The sequence below is a fragment of the Leucoraja erinacea genome, chromosome 39, assembly GCF_028641065.1.
Source record: "Leucoraja erinacea ecotype New England chromosome 39, Leri_hhj_1, whole genome shotgun sequence".
Classification (NCBI taxonomy): Eukaryota; Metazoa; Chordata; class Chondrichthyes; order Rajiformes; family Rajidae; genus Leucoraja; species Leucoraja erinaceus.
Window position 1 is genome coordinate 3,961,618 of NC_073415.1, and position 16,578 is coordinate 3,978,195.

Consider the following 16,578-nt stretch of genomic DNA (forward strand, 5'->3'; position numbering starts at 1 on the left):
TCTTTAAAAAAGACACAACGTTTTGGAGTAACTCAATGGGTCAGGCAACATCTCTGGGCCCTTCTTCTGAAGAGAGGAATTCTTCTTGTCATTACTTTTAGTTTTTAGAGATAGAGCATGGAAACAGGCCCTTCGGCCCTCCTAGTCCTCACCGACCAACGATCCCCACACATTAACACTATCCATGCCTTTGGAGTGTGGGAGGAAACCGAAGATCTGGAAGAAAACTCACGCAGGTCACGGGGAGAACGTACAAACTCCATACAGGCAAGCACCCGTAGTCAGGATCGAACCCAGGACCCGGGGCTCTGGCGCTGTAAGGCAGCAACTGTACCACTGTGCCACCATGATATGACCTTCCCCCCTATATCACCAGCTGAGTAAATGCCCACCCAGTCCAGAACAAAATCCCACAGAAGTCTTGACATCCTCCACAACCTCCAACATTGAACTCGGCAAATCCCAGGGGTATTTCGAAACAGGACGGTTTGGTTTTGTAGGATTTGAACTGAAGGAAATGTTGACACATCCATGACTCCTGCCTTTAATTTGTGCCACAGGAATTGCCATCATTTTGTGGTACGTGATTTCCTGCTCATCTACAGCCAGCTATTAGTGGCAATGCATTTTCTAATACCACGCTGTTTCACCACAACAACCCCGCCCATGCTCTGGACAATCATAGTTACATTTCCCCAGATACCCGCCTCCTTACTGCATCCTTTCTCCCACCACCTAGGCAGGAGGTTGACTGCTAAAGTACCATTTGGGGGAAATGGGCGATCCTAAAAGTCCTGGAAGAATGAACGAAAAACATTTATTTAAAAGATGAGGCTACAACATGTTGTGGTACAAATGGACTTGGTGTTCCTCGTACATGCAACACAAAAGGTTAATAGATGCAATAGTCAATAGGTGCAGGAGTAGGCCATTCGACCCTTCAAGCCAACACCACCATTCATTGTGATCATGGCTGATCATCCACATTCATTACCCCGATCCTGCCTTCTCCCCATATCCCTTGACTCCGCTATCTTTAAGAGCTCTATCTAACTCTCTCTTGAAAGTATCCAGAGAATTGGCCTCCACTGCCTTCTGAGGCAGAGAATTACACAGATTCACAACTCTCTGGGTGAAAATGTTTTTCCTCATCTCCGTTCTAAATGGCCTACCCCTTATTCTAATACTGTGGCCCCTGGTTTTGGACTCCCCCCAACTTTGGGAACATGTTTCCTGCCTCTAACATGTCCAATCTTTAATAATCTTATATGTTTCAATAAGATCACCTCTAATCCTAAATTTCACAGTATACAATACAATACAACACAATACAATTTATACAATATATTTGTTGTCATTTGAACCCAGAGGTTCAAACAAAATTTGGTTTATGCAGTCATACAAACAAGTAGAAGAACCAAGACACAACACAATTTTCACAAACACAAATTTACAAACCCAGCTACTCCATTCTATCAACCTATGACAGTCCCACCATCCCAGGAATTAACCTTGTGAATCTATGCTGCTCTCCCTCAATAGCAAGAATGTCCTTCCTCAAATTTGGAGACAAAAACTGCACACTGGACCATCCTTCCACCAAGGAGAGAGCAGTCCTGAACCTCAATGGAGACCCACTTTAATCAAATTTTACCTTGCACTACACATCATTCCGTTTATCTGAGCACTGTGGGCGGCTCGATTGTGATTATGTACAGTCTTTCCGCTGACTAATTAGCACGCTGCAAAGAAGCTTTTCACTGTGCCTCGGTACATGTGACAATAAACTAAACTGAACCAAATCTAAACTAAAGATAGACACAAAATGCTGGAGTAAATCAACGGGTCAGGCAACATGTCTGGGAGAAAGAAAATAGGTGACGTTTCAGGTCAAGGCTCTTCTTCAGACCCTATAATACTAAACTAATTGTCTGCTATGAACTGCCCATGTGGGTAAGGTAGAATCTAAGGGGGAGTTGCTGAGATAATTTTAAAAATAGGATTTATGTAGGCGTAAATATAAATAATGCAATTGGCAGGGGGCCTGTTTGTGTACTTCATCTCTCTATGATCCCATGACATAATCTAAAATGAAATTGCTTACTTCCTAGAGTGTTTACTTTTGGGCAGAAAGCTCTATTTAAAACGGGGCCGGGATTTGGAGCTCTGGAAAAGGCGTGTGCATTGGTTGCTGTGGATCCTGAAGGTTACGTCGTGCGCTTTGTTCCAGATGTGGCAATTTGGAGAGAGTCCCTAAGCCATCTCGGCATCGGACTCTCGCAATTAGAATCGTTCAACTCAAAGCCGGAGGAGGATTTGACTGCGGCGCTGGGGAGTCAACTTTTAATGTAAGTCGTGGAAGTTTTAAAAGTACCGTTTGTTTCGAAGCAAATTAATACGTGAATGTATTCAGAGCTTTGCAATAACTTTAAGAAGCATTGTTGATATTAAACATTTGTGCCTTTGATGTTTTGAATGAACGTGGGATGTTTACAGTCAGAATCTCGGGACGTATCTTTGCAAATAGCAGCCGACTAGTTCCCCAAACATTAAACTGTATGTCTAAAGTGGCTGGCCGATCTATTTGGAGTTAAACGAATGCTCTTTCTGGATATAATTTAGAGAGGGGGGGGGGGGGGGGGGGGGGGGGGGGGGGAGTTTTGCACCAAGAAAAAGTGTTTTGGGACGAAATTAGACTCCTCGTCCTCCCTCGACAGACGGGGACGTGGTCGATATTCCCAACTGAATGGTCGGAAGTCGTTGGGGAAACAGGGTCAGCCGGACTAACTGAACCCAACGGTGATGGAAATAGGAGCAGTCGCCAGAGAACAGAGTCCGAGCAATCCCAAACACCCCACCCAGGGCTGGGAGGAAAGACTTCACTTTTGTTTTCAAACCTGCCCTGAATTCTCGTTTGGTTTTAGATGTCAGTTTGAACAATCGTGCTGCATTTGAGCCAAACTCTCCCCGGAGTTCACAGGAATCGCCTTTGTTGTCCCCGTGTTTGGTTTCCGAAACAAATCGTTTGATATTTCTTTCATTTTTATTTTTCACTCTCCGATCTCCTTTAGTCATAGATTCACAGAGCGTTGCATCATATAAACAGGTCATTCGGCCCACCTTGTTCATGCCGACCAAATTGAATGTTTGCCTTTTGCATTTCATGTTGGCCCCTAGCCCTCTAAACCCTTCGTATCCATGAGTAGGAAGGAACTGCAGATGCTGGTTTAAACCGAAGATGCTGGAGTAACTCAGCTGGACAGGCAGCATCTCTGGAGGGAAGGAAGGGGTGAGTCTGGGGAAACGTCACCCATTCCTTCTCTCTAGAGATGCTGCCTGTCCCGCTGAATTACGCCAGCATTTTGTGCTTTCCTATCCATGTACTTGTTCGAATGTCTTTTAAAAGTCACAATTGTATCTAATGTTATAGCTTCCTCTGGCAGCTGATTCCAGATACGGATTACCCTCTGGTTGAACAAGCTGCCCCTGAGGTCTCTCTTCAGTCTCTCTCCTCTCGCCTTAAGCCTGTGTCCTCTAGTTGTAGAACTCTCTACTCCGGGGGGGAAAGACTGTGAGCGTTCACTTTATCCATGCCCATTATAATCGTGTACACCTCAATAAGGTCACACCTCCGCCTCCTACACTACAAAGAAAAAAGCCCCAGCCTATCCAACTTCCCCCTTCAACTCAAGCCCACAAACCCTGGTAACATCCAGGTGAATCTTTTCTGCATCCTTTCCAAATACTTCACCAGGTTAATTCCCGGGATGGCATGGCTGACATATGATGGAAGAATGGATCAACTGTGCTTAATATTCACTGGAATTTAGAAGGATGAGTGGGAATCTCATAGAAACATATGAAAGAGTTGTGAATCTGGGGAATTCTCAGCCACCGAAGGCAGTGGAGGCCAATTCACTGGATGTTTTCAAAAGAGAATTAGATATAGCTCTCAGAGCTAATGGAATCGAGGAATATGGGGAGAAAGCAGGACCGGGATACAGATTTAGGATCATATTGAAAGGCGAATATTGAATAATGAAACCCCTTACAAAATTCTTAAGGAGTTGGACAGGCTAGATGCAGGAAGATTGTTCCTGATGTTGGGGAAGTCCAGAACAAGGGGTCACAGTTTAAGGATAAGGGGGAAGTCTTTTAGGACCGAGATGAGAAAAACATTTTTTACACAGAGAGTAGTGAATCTGTGGAATTCTCTGCCACAGAAGGTAGTTGAGGCCACAGTTCATTGGCTATATTTAAGAGGGAGTTAGATGTGGCCCTTGTGGCTAAAGGGATCAGGGGGTATGGAGAGAAGGCAGGTACAGGATACTGAGTTGGATGATCAGCCATGATCATATTGAATGGCGGTGCAGGCTCGAAGGGCTGAATGGCCTACTCCTGTGCACATTTTCTATGTTTCTATGGCATTGCTGGCTCGAAGGGCCGAATGGCCTCCTCCTGCAATTACCTTCTATGTTTGGTATCATATTTTCAGCTGAGAGTTCCTCTTCCATGTTCTCAAGAGAACGAGGTTTTGCTCCTCAAATTCTCCTCACAGCTCGTTCAACATGCCACAAGTGTCGAGTCGGTACATTTGTGGTGGGATGAATGTTAACCAGAGGGCGAGGAACTCCCTTTGTATCTTCAGGCTGTTTTGGACTGAACAACTATTGGCACACTGTGGCCGTGACTGTTTACTGAAGTCTTCTCATAACATCTGACTCCCCTCGCTCTGACACAATGATAGGAACGACACAAAACTGCCGAGCCATCACATTTCCAATGTCTTATCTCGTTTAATACTGGAGCCCACTGAAAGCACAGAAGAAGGCCATGATACCCACCAGGCACAAAGTTCTGCATAGAGTTATGGAGTTAAACACCGTGGAAACAGCCCAATTTGCCCACACTGCCCAACATGTCCCAGCTACACTAGCCCCACCTGCCTGCATATCCCTCCAAACCTGTCCTATCCATGTCCCTTGCAGAGACAAGGACTTAAGACTTTTGGCTTCCATCACAGTGAGTGGGCCTGGTGGGCTCACTGTAGTGGATGTTAAATATGTGTTTATTGTGTGATTTGTTATTTTTATTCTATGTCACGACTGCAAGGCATGAAATTTCGTTCAGACTGAAAAGTCTGAATGACAATAAGGGATACTTGACTTGACTTGACTTGACTTGACTTGACTTGAGATGCTAGTTCAGTCGGAACAAGATTCTCGTCCCGAAAAATCACCTATTCCTTTTCTCCAGAGACGTTATCTGACCTGCAGAGTTACTCCTCCAGTTTGCATCTATCTTAGGCACAAAGCCCTTCTTTTCACTGCTTCCAATGCATGAATAAATTCTCGGTGATCAGATCTGGGTACAGAGAGCAAGTTATAATTTGACCACAGTAAGGTTTAGGCAGGGATTTCCCAACCTTGTGCTCCAGTGAATGAACTGTGTAGTTTCGTGTCCAATTTGTGATGTTGAACGACTGGTTTAATTACGTTTAACACAGATGCAGCTGTAACACTACAATCGGAAAAGAAAGACACAAAAAGCTGGAGTAACTCAGCGGGCCAGGTGATGTTGCATATGCTGGGAATAAATTCCTGATCTTCCAATCTACCTCATTACGAACCTCGTACTTTTTTACCTGCAATTTCTCTGCATTTGTAATACTACAATCAGGAAAGATAGACACAAAAAGCTGGAGTAACTCAGCAGGACAGGTGATGTTTTAGGTCGAGACCCTTCTTCATACAACGATCACCCATTCCTTCTCTCTAGAGATGCTGCCTGTCCCGCTGAGTTACTTCAGCTTTTTGTGTCTATCTTTGGTTTAAACCAGCATCTGCAGTTCCTTCTTACACACTACAATCAGCAATTTGTTTGTTTCCTCTTTGGCACTTCCTGAGGCACTCAAATATATTAGGAATTGAACTTTAGTACATGCAGCGATAATAAACCGATAGCAACACTATAACTGAATGTAAAGATAGCCATGCACTGCTTTTGATTTTAGTTTGTTTAAGAAATACCAGCGTGGAAATAGGCCTGTCGACCCAACGAGTCCGCACCAACCTACAATACCTGCGCACAAACACTCTCCTACACACTACAGACAATTTACAATTTTGCAAAGTCAATTAACCTACAAACCTGCACGTCTTTGGAGTGTGGGAGGAAACTGGAGAAAACCCATACAGGACAATAGACAATAGGTGCAGGAGTAGGCCATTCGGCCCTTCAAGCAAGCACTGCCATTCACTGTAATCATGGCTGATCATCCAAAATCAGTACCCCTCCCCATATCCCTTGGCTCCACCATCACCATGAGAACGTGCAAACTCCTTACAGACAGTAACTCCGCCACTGTGCCGCAATATTTCTTACATTTTTTATGAATAAAATTTATTATTGATATTAAATAATCCATTCCCATTGAATATTCCCAGAGATTTTTTATTTCCCTGAATTTATTTTCATTTCTGACCTTGCATTTCTTCCCTCTTCCCATTTTGGAATTATGTGCAGAATTTGAGAGAAGGGAGTCCTTTTGAAAAGTAGAGCTCATTAAAATCCATTTTCCTCTTCAGAGCCTATTTACTCAATTGCATAGATCAATATCTCGTGATTATCTGACTAATGAGACAGGGTTTCTTTGATCAGCGATGCTGAAACCAGCTTCAGTAGCTGCTGTGTTGTTGCTATTCTCTCCCTGCCTGCATTGTCACTGCATTGGCTGTCCGTTCTTCCACTGAATCGAACTACCAAATCAGTGAACTCTCTTTTGGAGGAGTTTGAGGAAGCTACTGTAATTATAGAGTGGTTGAGCTGTACAGCAACAAAACAGTCCCTTCAGCCCACCTTGTCCATGCTGGCATATTGCTGGCTAAAGATAGACACAAAATGCTGGAGTAACTCAGCGGGACAGGCAGCATCTCTAGAATGAAGTGTTCAAGAAGGAACTGTAGATGCTGGAAGATCGAAGGTACACAAAGTTGCTGGAGAAGCTCAGCGGGAGCAGCAGCATCTATGGAGCGAAGAAAATAGGCGACGTTTCGGGCCAAAACCTTTCTTCAGACTGATTGGGGGTGGGAGGGGAGAAGGAAGGAAAAAGGGGAGGAGGAGGAGCCCGAGTGCGGGGGGGTGGGAGGAGACAGCTCGAGGGTTAAGGAAGGGGAGGAGACAGCAAGGGCTAGCAAAATTGGGAGAATTCAACATTCATACCATCAGGATGCAAGCTGCCCAGGCGGAATATGAGGTGCTGTTCCTCCAATTTCCGGTGTTGCTCACTCTGGCAATGGAGGAGACCCAGGACATTTCGGGTGAAGACCCTTCTTCAGACTGCCCGACCTGAAACGTCACCCATTCCTTCTCTCCAGAGATGCTGCCTGTCCTGCTGAGTTACTCCAGCATTTTGTGTCTATATTTGGTGAAGCCAGCATCTGGCATATTAAGTTATTTGTATTTGTGGCCCTAGGATCAGGGAGGTTCTACTGCAGTTGTACAGGGTCTTGGTGAGACCACACCTGGAGTATTGCGTACAGTTTTGGTCTCCAAATCTGAGGACGGACATTATTGCCATAGAGGGAGTGCAGAGAAGGTTCACCAGACTGATTCCTGGGATGTCAGGACTTTCATATGAAGAAAGACTGGATAGACTCGGCTTGTACTCGCTAGAATTTAGGAGATTGAGGGGGGGATCTTATAGAAACTTACAAAATTCTTAAGGGGTTGGACAGGCTAGATGCAGGAAGATTGTTCCCGATGTTGGGGAAGTCCAGAATAAGGTCACAGTTTAAGGATAAGGGGGAAATCTTTTAGGACCGAGATGAGAAAAACTTTTTTCACACAGAGAGTATTGAATCTGTGGAACTCTCTGCCACAGAAGGTAGTTGAGGCCAGTTCATTTGCTATATTTAAGAGGGAGTTAGATGTGGCCCTTGTGGCTAAAGGGATCAGGGGGTATGGAGAGAAGGTAGGGATGGGATACTGAGTTGGATGATCAGCCATGATTATATTGAATGGCGGTGCAGGCTCGAAGGGCCGAATGGCCTACTCCTGCACCTATTTTCTATGTTTCTATGTTACCCTTCCTATCCATACATCTACCCAGATGTCTTTTTGGACTATTGTAGCATTTGTATTTAGTTTTAATTTGAGTTTAATTGGATTCCAAGTAAATACCTTTCACTGTTACTTTTGATCAGAGTGTGTTATGATTTTAGCGGTGAGGTCAGTTCTACAAGAGTGCATAATCACGACATGCTATTTCCATCTATCAGTAACAACTCTGTAAACTTGACATTCTCATAAGATACGGGGCTGTTAGTGGAAACGGCTTTTTTTCTACGAGGCTACATATTCCGTGGGAGACTGAAATGTCAAACCATGTCAGTTAGTTTGTACCGTTGATCTGCTGTGACCACTGTGTGTGCTTTGCAGCTATTGTCACTGAATGTGAGACCTGTGTAGATCTTGGACTGTTATTTAAAACAGTGCTGGAGTGCATCATTTTGACAGCCACCCACTTGAGCCATACGAACCTTTGTCTCATCGGAATGTTCCATCCTTTCAGCCGTGTGGCTCCACGATTGTGATTTGGAATAAATAAAACATGACTTCTCCACTCTGCTCAACCCAAGTTCAGCAAACAATGCTGGTGAACCCATGTTCGATCCAGAGCCAGCTCAGATTGTCAATGTGGGTTGGAGTTTGCTGGGATGCTGGAGGTTGAGGGAGACTAAGTAAGTAAGTCAGTAAATTTATTGGCCAAGTATTCACATACAAGGAATTTGCCTTGGTGCTCCACCCACAACATGACACATAGTGACAGTCACGAATGAAACACTAAACATTAATAATAATAAAACATTAATGATAAAACACCATTGATCAAGCATGTGAACCAACAAAATACCAGATCAAAGGGAGGCTACAGATTTTTGGCTGATGAGTAGAGCAACTACTCGTGGATAAAAACTGTTTTATGTCTGGCTGTGGCAGCTTTGACAGTCCGGTGTCGCCTTCCAGAGGGAAGTGATTCAAAGAGTTTGTGGCCAGGGTGAGAGGGGTCAGAGATGATCTTGCCTGCTCGCTTCCTGGCCCTTGCAGTGTACAGATAGACATATATAGATAGGCATATATAGAATTATAAGAGGCATAGATCGGGCAGAGAGACAGAAATTTTCTCCCAGGGTGGAAATGTCAAAGACTAGAGGGCAGAGGTTTAAGGTGAGAGGGGCAAAGTTTAATGGAGTTGTGTGGAACAAGCTTTCTTGTACACAGAGGGTGATGGGTGCTTAGAACACACTGCCAGAGGTGGTGGTGGAGGCAGATGTGATCATGGGATTTAAGAGGCTATTAGATAGGCACATGGTTTTCTGCAGGAGATGGAGGGTTATGGATCTCATGCTAGCAGAGAAGATTACTTTAACTAGGATAGACCCAAAATTGCTGGAGTAACTCAGCGGGACAGGCAGCATCTCCAGAGAGAAGGATTGGCTGACGTTTCAGGTCGAGACGTTTCGATCCGTTCCGTCACCCATTCCTTCTCTCCAGAGATGCTGCCTTGTCCCGCTGAGTTACTCCAGCAATTTTGTGTCCCTTCGATTTAAACCAGCATCTGCAGTTCTTTCTTACATAGACAATAGAGTAGGCCATTCAGCCCTTTGAGCCAGCAGTATGATCACGGCTGATCATCCAAAATCAGTACCCCGTTCCTGCTTTCTCTCCATATTCCTTGATTCCGTTAGCCCGAAAAGCTATATCTAACTCGCTTTTGAAAACATCCAGTGAATTGGCCTCCACTGCCTTCAGTGGCAGAGAATTCCACAGATTCACAACTCTCTTATACGCTTCTATAAGATTCCCTCTCATCCTTCTAAATTCCAGTGAATATCAGCCCAGTTGATCCATTATTTCATCATATGACAGTCCCGCCATCCTGGGAATTAACCTGGTGAACCTACGCTGCACTCCCTCAATAGCAGGCATGTCCTTCCTCAAATTAGGAGACCAAAACTGCACACAATATTCCAGGTGCAATCATCTACTGTATGCGGGCTTGGATTCCTTCTGTACCTTTTCATACCTCTAGTTTCCCTATCCCCCTACTCTCTGAAACATAGAAACAGAGAAACATAGAAAATAGGTGCAGGAGTAGGCCATTCTGCCCTTCGAGCCTTCAATATGATCATGGCTGATCATCCAACTCAGTATCCTGTACCCGCCTTCTCTCCGTACCCCGATCCCTTTAGCCACAAGGGCCACATCTAACTCCCTCTTAAATATAGCCAATGAACTGTGGCCTCAACTACCTTCTGTGGCAGAGAGTTCCAGAGATTCACCACTCTCTGTGTGAAAAAAGTTTTTCTCATCTCGGTCCTAAAGGATTTCCCCTTTACCCTTAAACTGAAGAAGGGTCTCGACTCGAAACATCACCCATTCCTTTTCCCCAGAGATGCTGCCTGGCCCGCTGAGTTTCCCCCGGCATTTTGTGTCTATATTCAATGGAAATGTTTCATTTTGAGTCCGAGGTGCATTAAGTGCTCCCTTCCCAAACCAAATCCACACCAGTCTATCAAGGACGCGGAGACCCTCTGCGATCTCGACAACATCCTTATCCAACCACCTAGTGAAACGGACTCTCTCATTCCTGTTCAAAGCTGCACAAAATCCTGCAAGTATTTTCACTTGAAAATTGTTGAAACTTTTTTTTTTTATGGGGATTCCTGAACAGCGATCATAGCTTTAATGTTTTTGCAGTAATTTCCGCTGAGCTTTCTGTCCCAGTTGAAGGGCTGTGCTCACTCAGTGAGGGTTTGGAGCTGACTGCTGTTGTTTTGGACTTGGCAGATGTTCACTATTAGTCTAATTATTACTCCCCCCTCCTCCCCTTGGTTTGTGTTTCATATGGGACTGATTCTGATTATTTTCTCTGTGTCGATCGAAGGCAGAGACGGCTTGGTGCCAGGAGTCTGGAAGCTAGCAAGGAGGGGAGAGCGAGAGAGAGAGAGAGAGAGCCCGAACATGAAGGCAAGGCAGGGAGGGGATGGTCAGAATGTGAAAGGAAGAGAGAGGAGAAAACGGGCTTGAGAGTTGGCTAATTGAGGAACCTCCCTTTTTAATCCCCTCCTCAGCCACATCCCATCCTCAGTCGACAGTCCTTCTCTCCGGAGATGCTGCCTGACCCGCTGAGTTACTCCAGCATTTTGTGTCTCTCTTCGGTGTAAACCAGCATCTGCAGTTCCTTCCGACACACTGCGTGGTCTCGACATGAAACGTTCTCTGGAGAAAAGGAATTGGTGACGTTTTCGAGTCTGAAGAAGGGTCCCAACCAAAAAGTCACCCATTCCTTCTCTCCAGAGATGCTGCCTGTCCCGCTGAGTTACTCCAGCATTTTGTGTCTACCTTCGGTTTAAACCAGCATCTGCAGTTCTTTCCTACATGTTCTTGTGTTCTGTTCTGTTGGCTATGGGTGTGGTCTGACTGCTATAGTAGACAATAGGCAATAGGTGCAGGAGTAGGCCATTCGGCCCTTCGAGCCAGCACCGTCATTCAATGTGATCATGGCTGATCATTCCCAATCAGTACCCCGTTCCTGCCTTAATCTGAGCATACAGGGTGCCAGGTTAGGATGGTGTTTTATACAGCAGTGCCCAAAGGTGAGGAGTTTCAGGACATCTGCAGCCAGGACACATGAGTGACCACGTCCCACTCTGTCCCTTGGGCTCATCGGGCAACAAGTCTGGATCTGCTGCACAAAGGATCTGCTGCCAAAGGAAGAGTTGACGTGATTGCCTTGTATGGTAACGACTAACTATAAACTGGCAGTGTTTAAGTCCGTGTAATGTCGAAAAGAGCCGACCAGATTTTATTTTTGGCAGGCTGCGTTTGTAGGTTCGGGTCCAGTTGGCACCAACACCGGTTTGTGGGAAACATTCGCGGTTTGGCTTCAGATCAAAGACCCACCGAAGCAGCTCTGATCCAACCCACCCCTGGCACTGCCCTCCATCGCGGGCAACTCCTAGCACCCGCACTCTCCTCCTTGTATTGATCTGTCCTGTTAACATGCGGTGAGCGATTGTCGGCACTTGGCCTCGACGCTCTGGAGTTTAGAAGGATGAGGAGGTACACCATTGAAACTTACTGATTAGTGAAAGGCCTGGATAGAGTGGATGTGGAGAGGAGGTTCCCATTCGTGGGAGAGTCTAGGACTAGAGGTCACAGCCTCGCGACGTTTCTTTAGGAAGGGGGAGGAATTTATTTAGTCAGAGGGTGGTGAATCTGTGGAATTCATTGCCACAGAAGGCCAAGTCGATGAGTATTTTTAAGGCAGAGATAGATAGATTCTTGATTAGTGTGACTGTCAGCAGTTATTGCGGGAGAATGGGGTTGAGTGGGAGAGATAGATCAGCCATGATTGAATGGCGGGATACACATGATGGGCCAACTGGCCTAATTACATGGACATCACTTATAACTAATTGGTTATCAATGGTTTGGGTGCATAGATCCTGCTACTGGCACCCATACACAAAGTGCTCACCTCTACCATCCCCCTCCCCCCTCACAGATCTCTGCATGTTATCCTCCTGTGGTCTCTGCTCAACATGTTGCATGAGCCACCTCTGGGTGTTTGCTGGCTTCCATTAACCCCCCCCCCATGGATCCCTGCTTTATCCTCAAGCCCATTGGGAATAGTTGTAATAGCGGTGTAGACTCATTTTATTTGACTAACTTCAGCAATGATGATCTTCGATGGACTTTAGTTTATATAGAGAGAGAGAGAGCAGAGAAACAGGCCCTTCGACCCACCGAGCCCATGCCGACCAGCAGTCACCCCGTACACTAGCACTCTTCCACACACTAGGGGCAATTTCGTCTTTAACAAAGCCAATTAACCTGCAAACCCGCACGTCTTTGGAGTGTGGGAGGAAACCGGAGCACCCAGGCAAAACCCACATGGTCACGGGGAGAACGTGCAAACTCCACACAGGCAGCACCCATAGTCAGGATGGAACCAGGGTCTCTGGCGCTGTGAGGCAGCAACTCTACCGCTGCGCCACCATGCTGCCCTGTAGCACTCCACGTCTATGGAGCTTGAACTGTTCGACTCGCCTCTACATCATCATGGAAGACGTTGGATATTGTTTGTGGAACTAATGCACCATCATGCTGAGATTTATATTCCCAACTCTGTGTAGTCCCCTTTGCTCTGTCTATTGTAGTTGGGTTTGAACTGAATGATCTGATATGGTATATCTGACCTATTGGACAGGCCATAGATCTTTAGTTGCACCATGGACCTCAGTTTCCTAAATTCCTTTGGCGACTTCCTACGTCAACTGGCAACAGGTACCGGCGGCTGAATTGTCTTGCCTTGTTGTAGCTTGTGGACGTAGATTGTTGTAGGTTTGGCCGTCCTAATGGGTTGTCGGTAGCTTGCCTTAGCTGGACGTAGACTAGATGGTAGGTTGTTGTAGACATTGTCATAGACATTGTCGTAGGGGGTGTCCAGTCGCTGTTTTTTCGGCGACCTGCTACAATTATTACAGTCGCCGGCAGTTGCCGAAAAAATCTCCTAAGTGGGACAACTCCAGCTTTTTGTGTCCATCTTCAATGAACAGTAAAGTACCATTGAACCATTGAGGCAGAGCTCTGAGCTTCAGGAGGGGGCATCTGGAAAGATGGTATGTATGTGTGTTGATGTGTGTGATTAATTGCAGGCGTGTGTCTCTGACAGCCCACCCTGGGAGCAGTGTCAGGCTGGGAGTCATGTGTTTGCCTGTAAGATGTAACACCAACCCTACAAACCCAACCAGTACCTCCCTCTTGCTCTGATGCGGTTTGAAACAAACATTCCCACCCCTTGCCACATTCCTCGGCAAGCTGTAGGATTCCAGACACAGATAACAGATATAACCTGGGTTCGAACTTAGCCTCTCAACTTGAAAGTGGTTCAACTATCCCTGGTACTTAGACCAAGATCAATGCTGGAGTGGGCCCTTCTCTCTCAGCCTTTCATCTGGTCGGGAAACAGCATTTAAACGGAATGGGAGTTTCTAGTTTGATCTCGGGTATAACTGATTCTTGTCACAATGCTGTGAATGTTACATCTTATTGTGTGAGCTGCAGACTCTCTCTCCGCCCCTCTCCCATCAGCCAAGAGGTCCAGCAGTTTGTGGGTGGCACGGTGATGCAACTGTAGAGCTACTGTCTTCCAGCGCCAGAGACCCGGGTTCGATCCCGACTACGAGTGCTGTCTGTACGGAGTTTGTACGTTCTTCCCGAAACCTGCGTGGGTTTTCTCTAAGATCTTTGGTTTCCTCCCACAATCCACAAACGTACAGGTTTATAGGTTAATTGGCTTGGTATCCATGTAAAATTGTCCCTAGTGTGTGTAGGGTAGTGTTAGTATGCGGGGATCGCTGGTCCGTGGGCCAAAGGGCCTGTTTCCACGCATAAAGTATCTCTAAAACTAAAAACGTGTGTGTGGGCTTCTTACACCCACTTAGCACCTGGTTAGAGCTTACTCTGGACATTTGTAAAACCTGCCAGATATGTGGGAGGAATGGCCTGTTGCAGGGAACATGGTCGACTTTGGGTCAGTCCTTGTTCAGAAGGAGGAGAGTGGTGAAAGAAGGAAGGAGGAGCAGCAAAGGGGAGCATGGGAACAGAAAACGATGCTAATCTGCCCTCCTTGGGTGACATATACAAGGCCCGATGCTTGCGCAGGGCCATAAATATCAAGAAGGACACATCCCACCCTGCCAACCACCTTTTTACTCTGCTACCCTCCGGGAGGCGATTCAGGTCTCTGCAGGCTCGCACTGGTAGACTAAAAAATAGTTTCTACCATTGTGCGATAAGAAAGCTTAACTCCAATAGTGAACACTGGGAAGCAAGAAGTAACTTCGAGGAATACCGCTAAATTCTTTTAAACTCTTTTAAAAATGTATTTATATTCTACTATTAACTGTACATATGTGCATTGGTGTCGTGTTGTATTTCTTTTAACGGAGGAGAAGCAAATGGAATTTTGTTGCTCAGTTTTGTGCAATGACAATAAACATATTCTATTCTATTCTATTAACTCGATCGCTGAATAGAAATTCTGCTAAAAACAGCACAATTCTGCTCCTGTGACAATTTATGAAGGGCCATCTCTGGTTCCATTTCCTTCCACTCCTCTGATGCTCAGGACATTCCAGTGAGCTGATGTGGATGAGTCTGGCCACACCCAATGTAATCGGCCAAGGCACTGGTAGTGGCGTCATCAGTCTGCACTGATGACAAATGTGTGACCTTTTACTTTGGTTCCATGTCTGTCCCCTGAGGTGGAAGCGGAACCGAGATCCAGGCTCCTGACTTTCCACCGCTGCTGGATCTGGAGAATCTCTCACTCAGGGAGGGCGGGCGGGCATTCAGAGAGTACAGAGTAGGCTTTAGAGATTTAAGAGGGCCTAACCTACACCTGAGTGGGCGGCACGGTGGCGCAGCGGTAGAGTTGCTGCCTTACAGAGCTATAGACCCAGGTTCAATTGTGACCACGGGTGCTGTCTGTATGGAGTTTGTACGTTCATCCTGTGACCTGCGTGAGTTTTCTCCCCCACACTCCAAAGACACGCAGGTTTGTCAGTAAAATTACAAATTGTCCCGAGGGTGTGTAGGATAGTGCTAGTGTGTGGTGATGCACAAAAATGCTGGAGAAACTCAGCGGGTGCAGCAGCATCTATGGAGCGAAGGAAATGGACAACCTTCCGGGCTGAAACCCTTCTTCAGACTGATCGCTGTGTGCGGTGGTCGCTGGTCGGCATGGTCTCGGTGGTCCTAAGGGCCGTTTCTGTGCTGTATCTCCAAACTAATCGAAGATACAGTGTGGAAACAGGCCCTTCGGCCCACCAGGTCCGTATCAGCCAGCAATCACCCGGGACACTTGCACTATCCTACACACACTAGGGACAATTTGCAATTTGGAGAAGCCAATTAACCTACAAATCTGTACATCTTTGGAGTGTGGGAGGAAACTGGAGCTCCTGGAGAAAACCCTCGCGAGTCACAGGGAGAATGTACAAACTCCGCACGGGCACGCAGGATTGAACCCGGGTCTTTGGCGCTGTGAGGAAGCAACTCTACCGCTGCGCCACCGTGCCGCTCTGATCCTTGTGCCTCTGTCCAAGAACAGAGTCTGCACCACACCCCTGTGTGGTCAGGGCCGAGAACTGGGTTCTCCACTCGTGATGTTTTGATTCATCTGAATGGAATGCATTTATAAACGAGTGTATCAAATGCCCGTTCAAGCGCTGTGTCTCGCGGGGAGGCTGAGAACAGTCCGTGAAATGGAAATTGGGTGAATTTGCAGCAGAGTTAACAGTCCCCTATCTGAGAGAAAACCTGACATCTCCTACCTTCTACCACCATGGCCAAATCCTTAAGCTGGAAATACGAGGTGCTGGTCTACAAAAAGAAACTAGTGTAGATGGGACATGTTGATCGACAAGTGAGCAAGTTGTGCCAAAGGGTTTGTTTCCTGTTTCCGCGCTGTATGACTCTAATGCCCCTGTCCCACTTAGGAAACCT

General features: G+C 46.2%; 1 protein-coding gene across 1 annotated transcript in view; it reads left to right on the forward strand.

The window, feature by feature from the left end:
* Positions 1-2,204: 2,204 nt before the first annotated feature.
* Positions 2,205-16,578, forward strand: part of kank2 (KN motif and ankyrin repeat domains 2) — a 90,785-nt gene continuing 76,411 nt past the window's right edge. The window contains exon 1 of the mRNA XM_055664138.1: positions 2,205-2,348. The gene's annotated coding sequence lies outside the window, so the exon portion shown is untranslated. The remainder of the gene's footprint in view (positions 2,349-16,578) is intronic.